Source organism: Parasteatoda tepidariorum, chromosome 4 (genome assembly GCF_982258835.1).
Source record: "Parasteatoda tepidariorum strain Cologne lab strain chromosome 4, Ptep-v5.0, whole genome shotgun sequence".
NCBI classification, from domain to species: Eukaryota; Metazoa; Arthropoda; class Arachnida; order Araneae; family Theridiidae; genus Parasteatoda; species Parasteatoda tepidariorum.
The window spans coordinates 114,909,705-114,924,563 of NC_141758.1; the positions used below are offsets into that span (position 1 = coordinate 114,909,705).

General features: G+C 25.9%; 1 protein-coding gene and 1 pseudogene across 2 annotated transcripts in view; both read left to right on the forward strand.

The window, feature by feature from the left end:
- LOC147812583 (uncharacterized) overlaps positions 1-14,859 on the forward strand; it is a 106,615-nt gene that overhangs the window by 47,701 nt on the left and 44,055 nt on the right. The window contains exon 11 of the mRNA XM_087162364.1: positions 818-895. The gene's annotated coding sequence lies outside the window, so the exon portion shown is untranslated. The remainder of the gene's footprint in view (positions 1-817; positions 896-14,859) is intronic.
- The window catches only part of LOC147812584 (uncharacterized), a 45,576-nt pseudogene that overhangs the window by 12,344 nt on the left and 18,373 nt on the right, over positions 1-14,859 (forward strand). Inside the window, exons 4-11 of the transcript XR_015433420.1 lie at positions 1,362-1,450; positions 1,790-2,135; positions 3,939-4,071; positions 5,467-5,601; positions 6,848-6,950; positions 10,016-10,145; positions 13,041-13,241; positions 14,054-14,120. The product of XR_015433420.1 is annotated as an uncharacterized LOC147812584 (transcript). The remainder of the gene's footprint in view (positions 1-1,361; positions 1,451-1,789; positions 2,136-3,938; positions 4,072-5,466; positions 5,602-6,847; positions 6,951-10,015; positions 10,146-13,040; positions 13,242-14,053; positions 14,121-14,859) is intronic.

Here is a 14,859-nt window from a genome sequence, read left to right on the forward strand (position 1 = left end):
TTAAAAATGAAAACTGTTGCCAACGCCAGAAAAGAAATATCATCGGTTTTATTGATACATACGTATTAGCGTTTTATATAATATAGATGTGCAAAATAAAGAAGAGAGCACCTTTATAATTTTTCATGCACTAAGATGTTATCTTAATAATTCTATTGATTTAGCATCTTAGCACATGAAGATAAAATCGTTAGGCCGAAAGATATAGAAGTGCTCATTTTTTTATTTTGCCCGCTATACTGTTGCTTTTTGTATAAAGCTACTAATATTAGTCTAAGTTCTTGAGAAGAAAAAAAATAAGAGTATTTAGTTACTAATTTAAAAGACCATTGACTAAAAGATTGCACTTGTCTAAGGAGGCTCTACCAAGCTGCAGGCCAGGGGCCAAGTTAGCCTCACTGCCTTAACAAGTGGCAATCATTTTGTGCTTTCAAAACAAAAAATGCTTCTAATGACAGTTAATTATTGTTTTACATACTGTATACAAATGATATATGCATTAACTTTTATATTGCCGAAGGCATTATAGATGTTATGAACTTAATATTTCTTTTTTTATAATTTATAATCTTTAGTAATTTTTTAGATTACCATCAATTCTATTAAAAAGAAAACTTTGCACCTGAGTAGTGCAACTTGTAATCCTTAAAAAGTTATTCGATTTAATTTTTAAAAAAATATTGTTTTTATTTTGTATTATAAGATATTTTAGTCTTTTCACAGCATTTGGAAATATTTGTCTTTTGAGCTAAATTATTTCTTCAAAGTAATGATAAATGAAATGAATTTTTTTATTCTCTTTTCTTTTTCTTGGCAGTGATGTAGATATGGTTTTTTATCCGTGGCATGAACAAAGGCTTAGAGAGCCTGACTGGTGTGAAAATGAATTTGACAAGTAAGTGTTCTCTTTATTAGTTGTTATTTTAAATTCAACTTTTTTTAATCAAAATTAAATAAACCAGGTTTGTAATTTGTTACAATTTTATTTTAATTGTTTGTCAGCTTTGCAAGAGATGAAGTTATTTACTTAATTTTTTTTATATTACTTTTTTATAAAATCAATTCATTTTAAAGCTTAAACTTTCCTTTTTATCCCTTTCAGAAAGTTTAAATATCTTTTTTGAAGTTGAAATAATATTTTTATTTTATAATATCTAAACTTATTAAGAGTTTTTGATTGTTTGTAAAGAATACCATTTTTAAAAGGTGGTACTTCATTGTAATATTTAAAACCTTATATTTATTGGAATTTTTTTTTCCGGGTTAAATACCTGAAGTTTTAAAAACTTAAGAGTATAAACAGCCATTACTTACAAATTGTATTTCCTCTCTAATAATGAAATTCAATAAATTTTTTATAGCGTTTGGATACCAGCTCAACAAAAAATAGCAATCTTGGATATATAGAGCTAATGACTGAAAATGAAGCTGCCAAGTTATTAAGTAGCAGGTAAAGCCTTGTTTTTTTCTAAAAACGTCAATTAACTGTTTATTATATCTAATTTTAGCTTAATTTTAAGCTGTATATTTTAATCTAGTTTTTGTAGTTAAGTATGTAAATTTTTTTTTGTTGTTACTGAGTAAAAATGGAGCTGCTGAGTTATTAAGTAGCAAGTAAAACACTGTTTCTACGTAAAAAAGTCAATTAACAGCTTTTTTGTATATCTAATTTTAACTTACTTTTAATAGTGTATATGTTAATCTAATCTTTGCACTTTTTATCCCATCTTGATAAATTTTCATTTTTGTTTTCTTTAAGATATCTTTAACTGTCTTTTTTTTTATCTAGGGAACATCCAGCATTGTTAAGTGATGAGGAGGCAAGAGAAGTAGTATTACTTTTATCTAGATCTGATGAAAGTCATTAAGATGTGGCTTAAGAAACATTGAATGATAATTGCAAGAAGGAGGTATTGAATGCCACATTCACTCAAGGCGAATTTGATTCTACGCTCATACATGATGGTACAGAATATCATTTTCTTGAAGATGGCCACTACTATTTCGAATGTCCTGGTTTATCTCCTCCAGAGATCGAAGATAATTGCCAACTAGAACCTGTGAATGACGTACCTGATCCTGAACACCCAATTCGTCGAACTACAAAAATATCATTTAGCACGAATCCAATTAAAGTAATTTCCTTTTTTCTTCTGTTAATTGGTTACTTTTATCTGTTATGTGAGGAATTTTCGAACTTCTTTGGAAACTTTTGTTCATATTAAAAAAGAGGGCGCAATGCAAAATTGCTTAATGATTTAAAGTAGATGTTAAGTTGAGAGTTCTTATAATGATATCATTCCTATTTTTGCTCTCACATAAATTTTTATTTATAATCAAACTTTTAGGGACCCATAATCACTGTCTTAGCAAATTATTGATACAATATTTACATGCCCGGCTTGTAAAAAAAAGATATATGTCCAATCAGAATGCCTGAGATATGCCATGCTATGTAATTTTCAAGCCCTGGTACCTACCCATTTTTACTATAGTTATTGCTATGTGTAGTGAATATATATATTTATAAAATTTTCTTATTTAAAAATTCATCTTTGTTTGAGTCACAGATTAATTGGTTTTAATATAGCTAGAATAATATTGATAAAATAAATTTTAAAAAGAAACTATAAATTTTTTATGGAAACAAATTATATGGCAAAAGATAACTTACGATTAATTTCTAACGTATGAGTTTTATTTAAAAATTTCGGTGTAAAAATTGTCTAATCATTTTTCTAATGCTTTTTAAGTATTCTGAGTTCATTTAAATAGCTTAGATGTTAAGTTTGCTAATTACTGTTTAAACGAAACATGCGAAATGGAAGAAATGTTGTAATAAACCATATAACAAAGCATAACTAGAATTTCCTTTTGAAATATTAGGCAAGGCTCCAAAAGTGCACTGTATTGTTCTGTATATTATACAACTAACTTTAAGCTGGTAATGGTATCTGTTATTAGTTGAAATACTTTAGTATAATTGCATATCACGCCTTTAATTTAATATAGAATGGATTTTTTCAACCTTCTTTCAAACTAACTTAAGGTTTCTGATGTTTTCTATCCAATATATACATCATTTTTAACTTTCTAAAATAAAATTGGTTAGGATTAAGTTTTAATTCTGTCAGAACATGCTCATTTTCACATTATTGTCTGAATTAAATTGCTCATTTGTTAGATTAGGGATTCAGTTTGGAAAGCAATATAGAATTTGGTTTGTCTAGCTGAAAATTAATTATTATTTTGCACTTTTGACGAATATTTTTTAAAAAAATATAAGATTAACATGCTAAATAATAAATATAATGAATATAAAATTTTAATTAAAGCGAAACATTTAACACTTTGTTTTATAACTAGTTTTAAATTTTAATGAATCAATGAGAAAGTATGAAAGATTTATGGAATTGATCAAGATAGAGAACTGAGAAGTTATAAAATGGCATCCTCAAACACGATATCAAAAACTAAATAGTACCATGTTGCTGTTCAACTTCTAATAATCATGTGTTTGCAACTAATAATGTTAAATGAAAAGTCATATTACAGGTACAGACGAGTTTTAATGCAATATTTTGTTCTGTTGCATTGTTGTAAGAGAACATTATTAGTGGGACTTAAAAGTCCGGTCAGTTCAAAAAGGGTTAATTAATTATGGCTTGACCAGTTAACTTATGGACTCGGCCAATTAGCTGACTTTCTTTTTTTGAATAGTATCCATCTCCAAGTGTTGATTATTAAATGATATAAATGTTGTAAAATATTCAGTTAGGTTTTAGATTATGTGTAATGAATGTAGCAATTGTCCACAGAAAAATTACATATTATACATTTTAAACTCTTAATAGACTTTTCTTGATGTCATAAACTATTGCCCTTAACATTGTATATTCCCATGTCAGTTTTACTTTTAAAGGTATTGTTATTTCTAGGTTTATAGCACTCATTCTACGGAAGACTATGATAGACGGAATGAAGAAATTGATCCGATATCTGCATCTGCTGAATATGAGTTAGAGAAAAGAATTGAAAAAATGGATGTTTTTCCTGTTGATCTTATTAAAGGTAATTTTTCAATTAATGTCTTTTTGTGAAACAAATAGTTTTAAATGATAATTTTTTATTTTATAAATTTTTTATTTATTTTGTTAATGCAAAGTTTTTTAGTTTAAACTTAAATTGTAATCTTGTATTTGTCTTACTGTTTGATTGTCAGAGGGAAATGGAAATAAATGGTGTCTTTTAGAAACATCTCTAAGTTTTATTTAGCAATCAAATTTATTTTTATGTTTTTTACTCTACTTTTTTTATTAGTTATTAGGCAGATTTTGATTGGTTTTTTGCTTTTTTCCCATTTTAATAAAACTTTGCAGTCTCCAAAGTCTACGTAAATTTTTTTTGACAATGATTCTAAAAAGACAGGGAAACATCTAGTTACCTTTCACTGTTGTGTGCAAAATTGGTCATTAAGATAACAGATCATTTCTAGAATTTTCACCTCTTGATAAAAGTTTAGCCAAATAATATATTCAAATTAGTAGTTAAACTTTGCAATAATAATAAGCACTAAAATTAGTGTTTATATTATTTTTATCAGACTCTTGTACCGTAATTGTTATTTATTGCCCCAGTGATAATATTGTCTTCTACTTGCACCAGTTATGATTGCTTTATGTGCCACTAGGTATGAAGAAGGTAAGTAAACACTTTACACAAGCTGTAGTTAACGGTCAGTTGCTGAAAATGTGAATAAAAGCTCCTCTAAGTGAGTTGGAATTTGTCTTTGTTTACTTTACTGATTCGAAAGACAATACAATTTCTAGAAGACTAAACTCTTAATTCTTCTAGAAGACATTTAAACATTAAATTGATAGTTTAAAAAATCAGTGTCATAATGAAGAAGATGTGTAAAGATGATTTCTTATAGAAGTTTTGTTATATCTGTTTAGGGTTGTCAATATGAAATACCCTATATAAAAATCACTCTGTTAATTCAAGATATGGTTATCTATGCTTAAAAGTAGTATTACTTAAGAAAAGTAGTATTACTTAAAGTAGTATTACTTAAAATTCTAATTAGTTTAAATATTTTTATTCATATATAGTAAAATGGTATTTATTTTAAACTTTAGGTGTGTTGTCATTTTTCCTAAAATCAGATTCTTGCATTTCTTCTAATTATTATTTTAATCAGATTCTTGTCCTATTATAAAAGATTCTATTGCTCTTCGTTTATTGTTAATACTAATCAGTTTATTATTCAAACCAACCAGTTGCTAATCAGTTTATTATTTGAAAGTTACGCCCGTCACATAACTTTAAAATAATATAAATACTGGTTCAACTTGTGCAGAGTGTTTATATCATTTATTTACTAAATTGTTTTGAATGTAGCTCTTTGTTTTGAAATGAAACTATTTCATCTGAAACTAAAATTTTGATTTTTAATTTTCATATTAGGTCCAGAAGGCTTAGGGTTAAGTATTATTGGAATGGGTGTTGGAGCTGATGCCGAAGTGGAAAAACTTGGTATATTTGTGAAAACAGTTACTCCAAATGCTGATAGAGATGGAAGGTACTTCTTTCCAAAGAAATGTTCTTACAATAGTTTCTATTAAAAATACTTTGGTTTGAGCATAGAAATAAAGCACTTCATTTTGTTCAGTTACCCTAAGTTCACCTTGCAGCTCTAATTTCAGAATAAAATCTCAAAGATGTGAAAGGTTATGTCCTTGAAATAAGTTTTGTAAAGTGTATTAAAAATTTTCAGTCTCGCTGCAATGTCTGTTAAAGAGAGATTTAGTTTTTAAAATATGAATTCTATTTTTCAAAAGAATATTTTAATGGAAGGCTCAAATTTGTAAAGGGAGTTTAACCATAAAAATTTTGATAATTGTGTGTCAAATTTCTTCTTAAATGATGCAAAATAATGCCAGATATTTATCATTAAGTTGAAAGTGAAATAAAAAATTGTTAATTTTCATGTTAGATAATCCAAATAAGTTTTTTTTTATTCTTTATTGATAGTCCTTTTAATTTTAACAAATTACAACATATATTTAAATAAACATTCCTGATTAACACGTGTAAGGCTTTTAACACAGTCAGGGCCGGATTACCCATTAGGCTAGACTAGGCTATGGCCTGGGGCCCCCTTAAAAAAATTTTCTTTAAGAAAATCAATTTCAATTATACATTAGTAAAATACGATAATTCTTTTACTTCTAATGTAGCGAAATAAAGTAAAATCTTATTTATTATTATTTATTTTAATTTTAAATATGCTTTCTTAAATGAAAAGATATATAAATACATTTATATTTGATTAAAAAAAATATACGAGAAAAAAAATGTAATCTAAGGTCCCCAAAAATTTGAATGGCCCCGCATGCTCTTAATCCGGCCCTGAGCACAGTCAAGTTAAGCTGATGTAAAATATGATTTACTTGTTATTTTATATAGATTGTTTTGGCACTTTTTTTCTTTTTTATTAAGCATGTATTGTCAGTTTTAATTAGAAATGTGCTTCATTTAATGAAGCTATCAACTGGATACCAATTCACATAAGAATGTTTGATAACAACATAATGAAATTTCATATGAATTGATTTATGTGTTAATTGCATGTGTCAGTCAAATTTAAAAAAGTGTGGTTTCTGGAAAATCGCCCGAGATAATCAAAAGAGTTTTTGCCAATATCTTACTATAACTTTCTAATAAAATGTGTTTTGCATTTAAAAAAAAAATGCAGATAGAGAGTGTTACAATAAAATTACTTTTGAAGTTTAAAAATTCTATGTGTTCAGTTAAGTTTTTGTTTTTTCTTTTATATTTTGTGAAGAATCAGTCAATGATCAGATTACAGAAGTTGATGGAAAATCCCTTGTTGGTGTAACTCAAGCTTATGCAGCCACTGTATTAAGAAATACTTCAGGACCAGTGAGGTACATTTTGTTTTGTGTTATTCAGTGGTTGATATTTTTTATTTATTTCTATTTCTATTGTTATTTTTTGACCTTAAAATGTTTTCTCCAAAGTAAGGATATAAGGAATAGTAATTTGGCAGAATACAAAATATTTGACCAAAGAAAATCGGCCTACTGAATATTAAGCGGCCAAATAGCAACATTTTGTTTCTAAAAAAATTAATTAATAAATATTTTTTTACTTTAAAATTAATCAAACTTAGCTATATTACTGGTTTAGGGTAAAAAAAAAGCTATAATAGTTATTCATTAAAAATATTTAGGATAAATAAAAAACTGACTAACAGCTATGAAAAAAATGAAGTTGAAAAAAGAAAAAGAGAAATAGAAACAAAAATCCTTTTAATTAAGACAAAATTTGAATGTTAAAAATATTTTTTTCCTGGAAAACAAAGTATCCAGGGAACGTTAAAAGAAATATAGTATATTAGAAACGTTTTTAGAAATGCTACGCTATAATAAAAATGCCCAAGGAAAAAGATTATATAAACAGTGAAGGAAAAAAATAAAAATCCAATCTTAAATCTAATGAAAATTTTAAAGTTGGACATCTGTTTTCTAATTATTGTATTCTCAAGAAAAAGCGAAAAAAAAGAAAGAAAAGAATTAAGTCTAATAGAAACCCTTTTTAATTACTGCGTCTTAATAAAAGCGTTGATTTTTGAAAAAAGAAAAAGCAAGATAAGAACCAAAACAAAATTCATTCTTAGTTTTTGAACAGACAATTTAATATTAAAACTCTCAAGTTAACTTTTTCATATTGCCATATTTTTTGAAGAAGTGACAATAAAAGAATAACATACATTAGAAACGCTTTTTAGAAACGCTCTTTAGAAACTGCTGTCATAATAAAAACGCTGCTAAAAAAAGTTAATAAAAAGAAAAAGAGAAACAAATAAAAATTGTTCTTATTTTTTAAAATATAACTTTAACGTTGAAAATCACGGCTTTTTTGTTACCTGCTATCTGTCTTTCAAAACAGGAAAGAGTAACAAGAAATGAATAAAATCTATCAGAAATGTTCTGATTAAATGCTGCGCTATAATAAAAACAGAAAAACAGCAAAAAAAGTCATAAAACTAAAGGTCTTGAAAAAACAATAAAATTGACCTGCTTGAATATAATTTTTTAAAAAATCAGCCATACAAAACATGTGGTTCAGTATAAAGTAATCTAGTTTCATTTTTTGAAATTTTCCTTTTCCATTTGTCTTCTAGAATATAAATTTGCAAGCTCATAAATTTTAAAACTCAATAAATTTGTGTAAAAACTATTTCTGATTATGTAAAGTAAAAAGACTATTTTATATAATTTTTTAATCTTTCTTATTTCTAAAAGAACTGTCAAAAATTTTTTTTCCTAGAAATAATTTAATGAATATTTGGCCAAACATTCGGTCAGCCGAATATTCAGCAAACGGGCCGAATAAGTCGAATACCGAATAGTGGTCAAATATTCTTTACGTTCCTACTTCAAAGAAGGATTATACTCTTCTTACTAATCTAGAATTTAATTATCATGGACTGTGAATAGGCTCATGCCTAATCACTTGCTTTTAAAAATTTTGGGTCGACGGTTGACTTTCCTTGAGGAAAGCGGGGCTATTTTGGGTAAATTGATAAATTCTATATTTTAAGGCAAAATATAATAGAAAGCAAACTGGAGTTCAAATTTAATCGCGCCGTGGAGTGTCCTGTATCATTAGTCACCTGGTCTATGGCAAGTCCTGGCAATGAATTTTTCCTTATAAAAGATATAAAAAGCTCAAATCATGCATCATTTAATAAAATGTGCCAGTAAAATAAAAAACAGCGAAATTCAGTTTTAATATTTTGTTTAGTTATTGGTTAAAATTAGATTTCTAGAAAATTGGAAAGAATAAATAAAAGCCATTGATTAAAATAAAGAGGTGAAACACAAGCAGAATTTTAAGTTGAAGCTTCCTTTTTCTGGAATAAAAACATTTCATATGAAGAATTCGAAGCAAAGATATTCTGATAAAAATATTAGAAAACAATTAAATTAAGTTATCCTATTTAATGAAAAACACATTGAATAAGCAATAGAATTAAATAAGGTTTTTTTTTAAAAATTTAATAATTAAAAAAAACAAAGCCTATTGCCTTTATTGAAGGTAAGCATTAATACTATTTTTAAAATAGTATTAATTTTTACCTTCATTAATATTCATAGTTTATATCCCTCACTAACGTTTTGCTTTTTCCTTCTACTCTTTAGCTTTCAATAACCTTTAAGTGTGCCTATTACAGCTGCATAAATGTTTAGCTGTCCTAAACACAGCACGAAAATTGTTTTTTTTTCTTACTCTTACATATTAAATATTTACAGATGGTAAATAAAAAAAAATGGAATTTTTTGGTGTGGGGAGTGACCAGAAAAACATTTATTTTGATTCCTAAAAATTATCCAAAAATGGAAACTTTCTATAGACACTTCCAGGACGTATGGTGAGAATTATTTAACAAACTATAGCATCCAACAGCATTTAAAAAGATAGCTGAGTTATGTAGTCTCCTTGTGCAACCCCAATAAATGATCTTTTATTAACCTAAACACTTTTCTTGTGTATTTCCTTTATTTTGACATGTTTTCACATATCATTGATTTATTCTGGAAAAAAAGGCATTCTTGCAAGCTATTTTATTTCTTTCTGAAGTTATTGCTTGTTAGTTTGTTTTCTTTTAGTTCACTTATAGTCAAAACGTTTATTAAATATTAGTAAATACTGCTTTTGGATGTTTTATCAATTTCCTCAGGCTCTTTGTTAATGAATGAAAAATATTTGTGTATAAACTTATCTATAATTATTTAGTGAAAGGTTTAAATAAGAGCAATTGCAATATTAAAATTCTATTGTTATATTCCGAGAAAAAAAAGAGATAATTACTTTTAAAATTTATAGTTTAACCTTTTATCCTTTTTGCCTCTTTTTATTAAAAATTATTGCAATTGATGTCTTTTTTTAATTTTATTTAGTTTAAATTTCCCTTTATCTTTTGCAGATTTGTTATTGGACGTGAAAAAGATGTGAAATCACAAAGTGAAATTACACAGTTAATTTCTCAATCTCTGGTAGCTGACCGTGAAAGAGAAACTGAACGGCCCAGTAGTGACTTTGCTTTTGATAATAGAGTGAGTATAGTTTTTAGTTTCACTGCGCAACTTATTATTCAGAATTTAATATACATTTATTGATTTTAGTGAGGAGTTATTTTTGTTTCTTCAATTTTTAATAATCGCAAGTCTTTAATTTAATGTTACTGCCTCGATTTTTAAAATTTTTTTTCTTCTAAAAAACAGTGCTTTATTTCAATGAAAAAAAAAGTTTTGTGTTTATATTTATATTTAGTTAAATATAAAGAAAAATTATCAACAAGATAAAATGTAGTATGCAAGGTAAGATGCACATGTAGCAATTATTTTAACGCTCAACTTTCATTCCCCCCTTTATGTTAGTTTTATCATATTTTACTGAAAATTCTTCATTATTCTAAATCTTAATTAAAAGAAGGAAAAAAGCCTGTTTTTGCCTTATTTTGATAGAAAGAAACATATCTTTTCTATTTATGAAATTGATATATTTTTTATCATGTTCAATTAATATACTTTTTTTATTGTATACAAATTTATATATTGATCTTGTACATTTAATTTTTTAAAAATTCTTATTTTAATTTTATACTTACTCTTTCATATCTCATTTTACATGAATTTTATGATGTATGTTCTCTGAATGACATATTAGAATAATATTGTATAAATTTTGTTTTCAGTTTATCAATGCTATTTCCTCATATTTCATTTGATATCAGGTAGACTGCATTTCTTTTCTTTAACCAATTTTTTTTTATCTCCTTGTCTGTTGTTATCTAGGTTTCCCATTTTCGGCTAATGATTTTATTTCAAGTTTAAAATACTTCCTATTTAATTCACAAGCTCGAATTAGATGAAAGAGGTAGTACTAAATAACATTATTTTACTTAATTTTCAAGGTGATTGGGAATCCCACTAAAAATCATTTTAAAGATACTTTTTAGTATTCATTGAATGAAACAATTTAATTCTCTCTGATATTTTTCATAGATATATATAATTTAACTCTTGTCTTAACGATGAAATGGAAAAAAAGGATATTCTATGTGAATTTGTGCCTGCTTTGGTGACTTAAGTTTAAAGAGGCACAAAAAAAAGAAGAAGAAAGAAGCAGAAACAATTCTACTGCAGTTAATTAACAAATTTATTCAATGGACAAAATATATTTAATTAAAACTTAAACAAAAAAATTAAGTTAGTTGGAATATTTATAAAAAGAAAAATAAATTTTAGAGAGAAATTAAAAGATTTGAGAAAAACTAAACATCCCATTCTGACTGTATCATTCCGTGAACTGAAGAGTTCATGGGGTGGCTCAAACAGTTTCGGTTAAAGTTACAAAGTCGGTTAAAGTTACGCTCGTTACAAATTAATTTTATTATTTTACACAGAATACTTATTTTCAGTTTATATTCATATTTTATCTAACTATTTACAATTTTGTCTTATTTAACCTTTATATAACTATTAGCTACTTATGACAAACCCATCATCACATTTATTTTTTAGACTATATAAGTTTAGTACTTATAAGAAGTTTAGACTTTATAAGTTTAGTACTAAAACTTGGTAAATTTAGTGAGTTCAGTGCTTTATATCCTAAATTTAGTAATTCATTTAGTACTCTCTTTATTGTATTACTAAGAGAAACAAAATGGCCCATTAAATATATTGATTTTATAAAAAAAAATTTGTATGCAAAATAAATTTTTCATGTTTTGTTTAAAATGGATTTTGTTAAAAAATAGTATTATCCACTCACTAGTGCTTATTAGCTACTTTGTTAAAAAATAGTATTAGTTATACAACTACCTATTTGCTACTTATAGAACTTATGAGGAACCCCTCATCGTACTTATTTTTCAGACTGTATAAGTTTAATTCTTATAAGTTAGACTTTATAAGTTTAGTATTAAAACTTGGTAAGTTCCGTAAGTTCAGTGCTTTAGAATGTAATTTTAGTTATTCATTTAGTACTCTCTTTATTGTGTAGTTAGGAAAAACAAAATGTCGCTCCTCAAATGCATTGATTTTTTTTTATGTGCGAAATAAAATTTTTACGTTCATTTCAAAACTGACTTTGTTAAAAAATAGTTTCTGTCCTTATAATTTAATATAAGTTATATTATTTTATCAAACTGATTCAGTACTTTTTAGGCCCATTTTGCTAGTGTGATTACATAAAATGAACTGAAAAAAGCAAATGAAAAGGTAGGACTGAACTACATAAACTGCATTACAAAAAGGCAAATCTATTGGATATATTTTTCAACACATTTGAGTTACAAATCTACATTTTTGTTTCTGATTATCAAAGTTCTATTCAAGATTGGTAAAAATTTAACCAGACAAAAAAAACTATTTAAAAAAATGCTACAGTTACATTTTTAAGTTAAAATTATATTTTACATCTAATAATTATTTCTTTGCTAATTAACTACTGTATAATACAATTTTCAGGTTTGTCAGTTTTATGCTTTTGCAATATATTTTTCTTGCTATAGTAACAATGTTGGTCACATGGCTAGGTTTTTAAGTGCTGGGTAACTCAAGCAAATTTGTTAGTTGCTTAAATCTTTGTTAACGAACACTCACATTGAAAGGTGATTATATGATACGTGACTTATAGGTTTGTAGTGATTTGGGGTTTTAAAGAAAATCTGAGAATTTTGAGTAATAAAAATTTCAAGAGTATTTTTTAGTCTTTTGGAGAACTATGTTTTAGAAATGAACGAACACATAAATAAATAAAAATGATATTGTATTATCTGAAAGTTTTCATTGTTTTGAATTAAATTGCTGTTCATCACTTTTAAGTAATTTTTTCATTTGTTTTCTTGCAATGAATTTCGCTATGATCTGAGAAACTTCTAGGGTATTCCTTGCCATTAAAGTTTCTGAAATTTAATATTCTTAAATACTTTTTTGTTAAAGCTACAAGCAATGGAGCACATGGAGTGTGACTACAGAAAATGGTTAGACATGGCTCAATGTCAAGTTGAAGAACTAAGTCTTAGTTTACAGAATGTTGAACAAGAGCTGTTGCAAAGCAAAAGTGACTTAGATGCATTACAATGCAAATATTCAACACTTGAAAAAAAATACAGCAGAGTCAAGAAATATATAAAAGAGTTTCAAAAAAGGTAAAGTTTACAGATTTTTTAAAATTATTTTTTTTTAAAATTTTTTATTTATATTTGTTAATTTTTTTTATGATTAAACATATAGCATTCACTATTAACATTTATAAAAATATACTTTTTATGCTAAATTCAATAAAGGTTTTTCTTTTCTTTTTTAAAGAAATTTGTGACCATCTTGTTAAATATCCATTTTAGCAGTGTTTTTTATGGATTTTTTTAAAATAAGTAATGGCTTAGCTTTTTTTAATTAAATTCTAATTTTGACTATAGTTTTTATTAATGTATTAATTATTTTACTATTTTATGTAGAGTGAATTATTTAGTTCTGATAATTTTTTCAGAAAGAATTGGTAAAAAAACATTTTTTTCCTTGCATTTAGTGCTTAGGTCTTAGAATAAAAATAGTTTTGATTTTAATAGTAAGCTGGCAAGAAGAGAAAAAAGGGGCATTATAGATATGTGATAAAAGAAGTAACTTTCTTTTCTAGTGCATGGTTGCCTTATGAAAATAAGGGGTTAAGATTGTAAAAAAGAAGTTTTTCACTTTTCTCTATCAATACTGGAAATAATTAAGTTTTCTTCTATTTAAACTTTTTGGTATTATATTTCTCGTTTAAACATAAAAATAGATTTCCCTAAAACAATTTGTCATGGGAGGGCTAGTAATTTTTAATTTCTTAAAAACTTTCCAATTTTGTATTTTTAATATTATAATTTTGACAATGACTTGAAAATTTGTCTTAATAGTAGACTTCGTTTAATGTGTTTTTCTTGTTATATTAAACTTTTATTTAATTTTAATAGATTATATTTTACATCAAAATAGGGAAAAAACTATGCAAGGCAACCCAATTATCCTGTGGAAAATTTAGTAAAATGTTCAAATGAATTAGAATTGTAGTCTCTAGTATATTTAATGATTATTCTAAAGCACTTATTATATGTATTATTTTGAGGTTATTTGCTCATCACAGTTAGACATTTTTAGTTAGAAAAGACTAATTTTTTCCCTTTGATTTTGAAATAATTCAATGATAACTATAGCATGACATGTTCTTCAAAAAATAAAATATTGTCCATTTTTTATTAATTTTTTATTTTTGCAACCAATTTTATTCTATTTTTATTACTGGAAATAGTGAGAAATTTTTGTTGTATTTGTTAAAATAATTTTTTGTAATAAAATTTTTTAAATTAATGTACTTAGCTAATGTTTTATAATGTTTTTTGGAATGTTATAGTTATGTTAGAATGTTATAGCCAAAAGTTCAGCTCTGTTATGATTCACTCTGTAATATAGTTGCAGTTATATAAAAATGTGTTTCATTTGATGTAGGAGGTTAAATTTTGAATTCTAAAAATTATTATTTAAGAAAAAAAAGCATTAAATAACTTATTTCAGTATACTAGTTTAGAATAACGAACTATTATGAATCATATTGAAAATAAGGCATAATTGAGAATCATACAAGAATTATTCTATGGTAATTGAAATTATACTTAATCAGAATAGAGGTACAATATATTATATATTAACTTTTGTGTAATTAGTGAATGTTGCAACTGCCTTTTAATACTAACAAGAAGAGATGCAGTCTGAGGTAGGCTAA